Source organism: Manis pentadactyla, chromosome 13 (genome assembly GCF_030020395.1).
Source record: "Manis pentadactyla isolate mManPen7 chromosome 13, mManPen7.hap1, whole genome shotgun sequence".
Taxonomy (NCBI): Eukaryota; Metazoa; Chordata; class Mammalia; order Pholidota; family Manidae; genus Manis; species Manis pentadactyla.
Window position 1 is genome coordinate 45655159 of NC_080031.1, and position 9744 is coordinate 45664902.

Sequence of the window (9744 nt, forward strand, 5' to 3'; positions counted from 1 at the left end):
CCCATTGTTAATGGAGCAACTCAAATTTAACCCATCAGCCATCTCTCCAACCTCAAACCATTAAGTTCATTCCAAATTTTGTGTGCCTTTGCATCCATTTCCCCTACTCAAAGAATTTAGATCCCTTCTAATAATGTTTTATTCCTCATTTGCCATATTTCATGTACGACCCTGTTCTTCTGGTCCCACTAGCACAATGTCACAGGCTCAAATTATCCATATCCTTGCCATATCCATCCTCAGGATAAGCACCCTCTGGACCCCTCTGATAACATGCAAAGCATCTTCCCACAGGCAGGCCTTTCCTTATCCATCACATTCACAGTGGAGTCATCTTTCTAGGACACAAGACTTTTGATGATTTTTTTAATTGAAGCATAATTGATTTACAATATAGTTAGTTTCAAGAATACAACATTGTGATTCCAAACTTATCTATATTATTAAATGCTCACCCCAGCTAGCGTAGGGATGATCTGTCTACATAGAAAGATGTTACAGAACTATTGACTATATTTCCTGCACTGTAATTTCATCATCGTAACTAACTTACACTATGATTAAGATTTTGTTTCTCTTTATCCCCTCCACCTATTTCACTCACTGATCTCAAACCATCCCTTTGGTATCCACCAATCATATCTCAGTTTCTGTGATCTAAGACTGAAGTCCGCAAAGAAAATATGTATTTATGTCTACCAGCTACCTAACAAATAGGATCCCATTTCCTTAGTTAACAGCCAAGAGTGTAGATTGTACATGTACATGGAATCCCATGCAGTAGAAACTTCACTTCACATACTTCTCTTTAAGCAGCTGCCATTGTGTACTGTAATGACAGTTCTTACACAATGTCAACTATCAGGCTAGGTTGTGGAGAAACTGATACACCTTATACTATAAATAATCCGCTGTATTATATATCATTTTTATGGTATATTGACAATGCTTGACATAGGCTACTGAAATCCCTGTGGGGATTGATAAAAGAAAGTGTTTCTGCCTACTCCAAAAAAGGGGAGAGAAAATTCAACATTCTCTGGGGCAATATGCGGAACGTCCACGAAAAATATTATGACAGAGGCAAACAGGGGTTTAACTAGGAATTTCATTACCAGTTAAGCCAAAAGATCTCTCCTCACACTTCGTGTAGTATATCTCAATTGCAAAAAACAAAAATGCTACTCAGCATCATTTTCCTGCAACCTGGGCAGACAGGCTAAGGCTCTGTTTCAATGACAAGGATGTGACTGCAATTAAACTGCAGGAGGCTGAGTCTTGGGGACAAGGCTTACGGGTGGTAACACTTTCCTCCACGGATATTACCAGGTTTTCTTTCATAACAGAAAGTTAAAAACTATATATGACATAATTTGTGCATGCTTCTAGTCCTGTTCTGATCACATACATTTTCTCAGATGGGAGTTCTGATCAGTGTAAAATCAGGATGTTAACCCAGTTCGTTTTTGTACAAGGAGGAACGGTGTAGAAGCACAACCCACCTCTGACCCCTGAGTGTTGTTCTGCTCACTCTCACCCACCAGTCCCTTGCCCGTGGCGGAGGGCCATTTCCACCCCAGTGCACATTCAGCCTGTGCCAGGCCTTTGCCCGCCATGCATCCTCCCTCCAGCTCTGCCTGCCCAGCCCCAACCTGCACCTTCACTGTAGCTCTGCATCTCCCTCTGTCGTGGACTGTCCTCCCTGATGTCTCACGCGGGGTCAGATTATCCCCAGGGAGGTCCCATGGACAAGGGGGCTCGCAATACACTGATAACCAAATTCCCACAAGGGGGTTTAGATATGCTTTTCCAAAATGTCTTGAATTTAGAGATATAAAAGAGTACAGAATTAAGAATGTAGTCACTGATATTGAAATATCTTTGTATTGTGCCAGACTGTAATTGCACTTTTCTTGGTGAGCATTAGACAATACAGTTATTTGTTAAAATACTGCTTTTCATCTGAAAACAATATAATATTGTATATCAACTATACATCCACCAATAAAAACATGTTTCTTAACCAATAGAGGGAGGCAGGGAAGTAAATAAGCCCTGACACCTATCAGCCCTCAGTTTGTGTACAGACACTATATATGTGCCGTTGCACGTCCCTCTTCAGTATCTCTGTGAAAAAGGAGGTGTTCTAAAGGGTTTAGAACACCTCCTCACTCATATCCGTGCTGCAATATGCACCAGGGTACTGGTTCACACAGGAGGGAAGTCATCTCCCCATAGACCCCAGATGTCCTAACCCCTCAGCAGCACACGACTGCCTCCCAAGTAACAACAGTTCCCTTTTCTATGTGCGACCCTTTGTTAAACACACCATAAAGCTGAAAAATGCTTAAGACCTTGAGTAATGGAGAACCTAATAATGCGCTATGCTGTTTGCCATTACTTTGTTAATTTCACAATTTTGTGGAGATTCCAAGTCATCGAAAAACAGCAGTCTGTGTCGCACATTGTGTCGTTCCCATCACCTAGCATGAGTAATGCAACTAATCCATGAAACGGCTACTGATTTCATCAGCAAACCTGAAGGTCTCACTCCTTGAGGAACTCGTGATTCTGCATGGCGTGGAGCTTCAGGCTCCATATGTGATTCGTTCTAGTGACGGTCAGGAGGAGGAGGGCGGACGCGGAACACAGCAGTGAGGGCCACAGTGAGGACACGAGCCCACACAGGAATGGTGCCGGCTCCTTGTAAGCACACACCTGTCACCGAGACAGGGGCAGACGCCTCCTGCACAGGCTTGCTCCCCACCTGCACGGCACGGCCTGAATTTTCTCTAGGCTGACTTTTTCAGTTTGATGCTAAAATTCAGCTCAAAGCTTGCTTTGCTCATGGACTGGTACTGTTTGCTTGACTTGCTCTATGCCGCTATGTCCATGGTCATCCTGGGCCTCATAATGTTTTTGTGAATGTGACTCATCATTGTCAAGTATATGGAGAAGCACAGAAATGAGGCTCATGGTCACCTAGGGTCAGGGGCAGCCAGTTCTGTTCCTGCATGTCTTTTCCCGGTTGAAGTCCACAATTTTACACATGCTGCTTAACATATGCCCGCTGTGCACTGACACAGCTGTCCTCCGTACCCTCTCCCCTCGTCTTCTTGTACAGAAGCCAGGCGTGGGCTGCAGCTGGACCAACACCTCCTGCACTGAGCAGACCTCAGTTTGTCTAGAGGTGAGGGCAGCCACCTATGTCGGTGTTTCCCAGAATCCACTGAGGGCTTGGTTTAGGAATAGGGCTTTATTAGCGCCCTCTGGGGTCTTACCTGGGGAGGGATGGTTAGTGATGGACTCCTTGAAAATGCTCCTTGTCTCCCAGGAAGACACAGCCTGTTCGCTCTGATGAGGCTGCTGGGGCCTTGCTCTTACCTGAGTCTTGTCCTCTGAACAGGTGTGGAGAGATTATTCTCAGTCTAGAAGAAGAATCTGCTGTCAATCACAGCACACTTGCTGGGGAGGCTCAGTGCCTTCTGGACTTTCCCCGTGTGAAAGGCAAGCTCTGCCAGAGCCTTGCTCCCTGAAGAGCCTGCCGCGACTTATAAGGTAGAATGGGCCTCTATGCTACAGCAGGGGAAGTTCCACCTGAGTATAAGTTTCCTAGTGAACAAACCAACGCTGCCATGGCCCCTTCTTTCAAATTCATCTCTCAGATTAAACTTGTCCTCACTTGCACTGTTCATTCTATAAGGGCTCTGCTCTTTCTCCCCAGACATTGAGAGGAAAACCTTGTTCTCCTCGGGCTGGGAGGAGATCCCTGATGTTTTGTTAATTAGTGTCTGAGGGGTTACCCAATAATTGGGGTAGTGTGTGAGCTTGGAGCTCATGCAATTGCTGGTAAATCCTGCAATGCCAGAAGAACAGAGGATTGGACCAGGAATAGAGAATGAGGTCACTTTGGGATAGGTGGAGGATGCCATAAAATCAGAATGGAAGAATGATATATCACAAATAATTCAGTTGGAGTGTGTACACTAAACAGCCTTCAGCACCAAGCCCAGACACTCACTGCCTGTGTGTCTTTGCCCAGGTTAGCTAACCTCTCTGTGTGTCACCCGTGTGAGCAGAAAACTTTAGGAGGCAGTGTTATTGCCCTCCACAGTCTGTTACATACTAAATGACTTCGGTTTTGTAAAGCTCTCAGGACAATGCCTGGCACAGAGCGATGACTTTAAGTTCTTCTCTATTACCCATGGTCCCAGCTTCCTCTTCTATTTGTCACATGGAGGGGATGGACAAAAACATCTTTGGTAGACAGCCAGCATGAAGTGGCACAAGTTTTATTTCATGAGCTGTAGTGAAGAGATACTAGCAGAAGCCATGCATAGTGAGTCTTTGGACAGTTATCTTTCCTCTGTAGGTTTTGACTTAATCACCTCTGGCCATTAATTCTAAATGCCATGAGGTGGCATCATTTTATCAGTTTAATAGTTATGTTCTGGGATTCTAGGAAACATTGCATCTGGCGGTAGAGGGAGGAGAGAGGGCCTGCCCCCAAGGAATGGCAGGGAGACTGTACTTGGGCCAATGAAGTGGGAAAATCCCTCATCCCAGACATTGCTCTGCTGTGTTCTCTCCCACCGAGAGACAGATGAAGGACGTGGGACATGTTAGGAGCTGTCTTGACATCTAGCTGGGATTATTTCCAGAGCTGTAGAAGCTAAATACCTGTCAAGTTGGAGAAACAGAGAGATGGAGTGCACAGTTTGGGGCTGAGAAAATGCTAACCTAATCTATGTGGAAACTCTCTTGACTGAGACTGACACAGGGTCCCTTTCACAGTGTACTTATCAACTTCCTCACCCTACTTCAGATATCTGTCCTTCCAGTCTTACTGTCAGCAGCCCATTCCCCAGAAGAATAAAGTGTCCCATGAAGGATTTATATCTTCCAGCTTATATGATAGAGGAAAAAAGAGAAAGAGATGGGTTAGATGCTAGACACTTTGGAGAAACACATGTCACTCCTCCATTGTCCTTTTACATGTCTGAAATGTGAACATGATGGCTGGGGCCGTCGCAGCCATATTTGTAGTTGAAACAACTTTGGTGATGGAAAGGCACACTGGGAGCTGTGGGTCTTTCGCAGGAACCAGGGCACCTGAGAATCACAGAATGCCATTTTCTCATTACCCCCAGCTCCTCGGTCATGAGCGTGAAAGCTGTATATCTTAGCACATATTTTGGTTTAAAGTTTTAGTATGCTGATCCTTGTCCTGATACACTTTCAAAAAGATTCTCTCAAATTTTTTACTTTTCCTCTTTTTTGTTTTGATGTATCTTTTAGTTGAAGTGTAATTGATATGCAATATCATAATGGTTCCAAGTGAACAATACTGTGATTCCACCATTACAGACATCATTCAATCCTCACCCAAGGAGTGTTGTTACTGTCAACATAGATTTGTGGTGCAGAGCTACTCACAGTATTCCCTATTTTGTAAATCATCCCCATTACTAATTACATTATGATTAAGATTTTGTGCCTCTTTGTACCCTTCACCTGCTGCACCCAACGACCCCAGACCCTCTCCTGTGGCAACCACCAGGCACTCCTCAGTGTCTATGAGGCTACTGCTGTTTTGTTCGTTTTGTTTTCTTCTCTTGTTATATTCCAACTATGAGTAAAATCACATGACATTTATCTTGTACCATTTCTGGCGTATTTCAATTCTCAAATTCTCCTTTCATTCCAATTATGTTGTATCAAATGCCAGGATTTCTTCCCCTTTAGTGGTTGCATAATATTCCATTGTGTATATATACCACTTCTTTATCCATTAATCTACTGATGGACTCTTTGGTTGATCCTATGTCTGGGCTCTGGTAAATAAAGTGGCAATAAGCATAAGGGTGCATATATCCTTTCAAATGAGAGATTGATTTCCTCATATAAATTCTTAGAATTGGGGTTACTGCTTCACATTTTAGTTTTAGTTTTAGTTGTTTGGGGAACCCACATATTGCTTTCCATACTGACTGCATGAATTTCTTTCTCACCAACTGTGTAGGAGGGTTCCCTCCTCTCCACATCCTTGCCAACGTTTGTTATTTATTGTCTTTTGGATAGGGGCCATTCTAACTGGCGTGAGGTGATATCTCACTGTGGTTTTTATTTACATTTTCCTGATGATAAGTGACTGAAGCACCTTATCACATGCCTGTTGGCCAGTTATTGCTTTGTTTGGAAAAAAATGTCTCTTCAGGTCCTCTGCCAATTTTTGCATTGGGTCATTTCTTTTTCGTGGGTATTGAGTCCTATGAGTTGTATCTATATGTTGTATATTAAATTATATAGTGCATAGAGGCTGTCTTTTTGTTCTGTTGATGGTGTCCTTTGCTGTGTAGAAGCTTTTGAGTTTGATGTAGTCCCATGTATCCATTCCTGGTCTGGATTCCCTTGCATAGGGAGACTTGTACAGAAAGTAAGTGCTGATGATTGTGTTCAAGAGACTTTTGTCTATGTTTCCTCCTAAGGGATTTATGGGCTCATGTCTCATATTTATGTCTTCAATCCAGTTTGTGTTTACTTTTGTGTATGGAGTTACACAATAATCCACTTTCATTCTCTTGCATGTATGTGTCCAGTATTCCCAATGCCAGTTATTGAAGAGACCTTTTTGCCACTGTATACTCATGGCTCCTTTATCATGCATTAATTGACCATATATGCTTGGGATTGTACCTGGGCTCTCTATTCTATTCCCTTGAACTATGGATCTGTTCTTGTACCAGTAACATACTCTTTAGATTAACTGGAGCTTTAAAGTTTGTTGTGAAGTCACAGAATGTAATACACCCCGCTATGTTTCCCTTTCTCAAGAGTGCTTTAGCTATTCAGTGTCTTTTTTGTTTCCCTATGAATTTTAGGATTATTCACTCTTGTTCACCAAAAAATGCCCTTGGTATTTTGATAGCGTTTGTACTGAATCTCTAAATTGTTTTGGGCAGGATGGCCATATGGACAATATTAATTCTTATTGCTGAGCATGAGATATATTCCCAATGATCTCTGTCTTCCTCAGATTCTCTCATCAGTGTTATTGTTCTCAGAGTACATGTCTTTTATGTCCTTGGTTAGGTTTACTCCAAGGTGTTTTATCCTTTTCGATGAAATTATAGATGGAATTGCTTTTGTGCTTTCTCTTTCTGACAGTTTTTTGTTAGTGGATACAAGTGCAACTGATTTCTGTACATTAAATTTATATCCTGCTACTCTGATGAATCCAAGTATCAGTACTCCTTTTACTACAGTGGAGTCTTTAGGGTTTTCTGTATGCACTACAATGTCATCTGCAAATAGTGTTAGTTTTACTTCTTCCTTAGAATTTTGGGTACCTTTTATTCTTTTCATTGTCTTATGGCTGGGGCTGGGATTTCCAGTACAATGTTGAATAAAAGACGTAAGCTTGGGCATCCTTGTCTTCTTCCTGTTCCTAGAGGAAAAGTTTTCATATTTTCTCCAGAGTATGATATCAGCTGTGGGCTTTTCATACATGGCCTTTATTATGTTGAGGTATGTTCCACCTACACCCATTCAGTTGAGAGTTGTTATCATGAATGGATTTTTAATTTTGTCGAGTGCTTTTTTCAGCATCTCTTAGGATAATCATATGATTGTTATCCTTTCTTTGTTAATGTGATGGATCACACTGATTGATGTAAGAGTATTGTGCCATTATTGCATCCCTGGATTCAATCCCATTTCATCACAATGAATTATCCTTTTGATGTATTCTTTAATTCATTTTGCTAGTAATTTTTTTGAGAATTTCTGTGTCTATTTTCTTTAATGATATTGGTCTGTTTTTTTTTTAATGACTATGATATCATATTAGAGTGCTAGTGACCTCATAGAATGAATTTGGAAGTATTTCCTTCTGTTCTAATTTGTGAAATACTTAAAGAAATATGGACATTAGCTCTCCTTTTAATGTTTGTTAGAATTCTGCTGCGAACTCATCTGGCCCTTTGATTATTGGGTTTGATTAATAAATGAATTTTGCTACTGGTAATAGTCTGCTCAGATATTTTTCTTCTTCATGGTTCAGTCTTGGAAGGTTGTACTCTTTTAGGAACTTGTCCATTTATTCTAGGTTTTCCAACTTTTTGTATATGTTTCATTGAATTCTATAATCTTTGTATTTCTGTTGTTTCAGTTGTAACCTCTCATTTTTCACTTCTGATTTTACTTGTGTCCTTTCTCATTTTCCTGATAAGTCCGCCTAGTGGTATATTTTGTTTATCTTCTCATAAAACCAGCTCTTGTTTTCATTTATTTTTTTCTATTGTTTTATTCTTTATTTATTCCTGTTCTGATCTTTATTTTGTCCCTCCTTCTACAAACATTAGGTGTCATTTATTCTTCTTTTCCTTGTTTCTTTAGTTGTGCACTTAGAGTGTTTTTTTGGGAATGCTGTTTCCTGAGGTAGTCTTGTATTGCTCTGTACTGTGCTGTTAGACTCCCTTTTGTGGCATCCCACAAATTTTGATAACTTCTATTTTTGTTTTTATTTGTCTCCATTCATTGATTCATTTCTTTTGATGTCCTCATCGATCCATCAATTATTTAGAAGCATGTGTTTTGGCTTCCATGTGTTTTGGGGGGTTTTCTTTGTGTAGTTTTTATGTAGTTTCATACCATTGTGCTCTGACAAGTTGCTGATATAATTTCAGTCTTTTTAAATTTATTCAGGTTCCTTTTGTGGCCAAGTAGGTGATCTCTTCTGGAGAACATTTCATCTGTACTTGAGAAAAACTAATATCCTGCAGCCTTTGTGTAAAATGTTTTGTATATATGTTTTAAGTACATTTGGTCTAATGTGTTCTTTAGTGCCCCTCTTTCTTTAATCTCTGTCTTATTGATCTGTCCATTGATATAAATGAGGTGTTAAAGTCTCCTTATATAATTGACTTGTAGTCTGTTTGTCCCTTTAGTTCCATTAAAAAGTTTTACATATTTAGATACTCATATATTGGGTGCATAGATATTTATAATCATTTACATTCTCATTGGGCTGATTCCTTTATCATTATGTAATGTCTTTTTTGTCTCTTTTCACTTTCTTTGTTTTGAATTCTACTCCATCTGACTGACATATGTACTTCTACTGCTGCTTTTTTCTTGCTATTATTTGCATGAAATATCTTTTCCCATCACTTCATGTTCTGTCTATGTACATCTTTAGGTCTGAAATGAGTCTCTCGTAAGCAGCATATTGATGGGTCTTCTTTTTTTAATCCATTCTGCCACTGTATGTCTTTTTTGTTTTTTTAGATAATTATTTTTTATTGAAGGGTAGTTGACACACAGTATTACATTAGTTTCAGGTGTACAACACAGTGATTCAACATTTATATACCTGATAATTCCAGGTACCATCTATCACCATACCAAGTTGTTACAATATTTTGATTATATTCCTTATGCTACACATTACATCCCGGTTACTTATTTATTTTACAATTGGAAGTGTGTACCTTTTTTTTTTGTGAGACATCTCTCTTATTTATTGATCAAATGGTTGTTAACAACAATAAAATTCTGTATAGGGGAGTCAATGCTCAATGCACAATCATTATTCCACACCAAGCCTAATTTTCGTCAGTGTCCAAACTTCTGAAGCATAACAAACAAGCTCTTACATGGAGAACAAATTCTTACATAATGAAAAGTTCACTGTATGTCTTTTGATTGCTGCATTCAGACCATTTACATTTAAAGTATTTATTG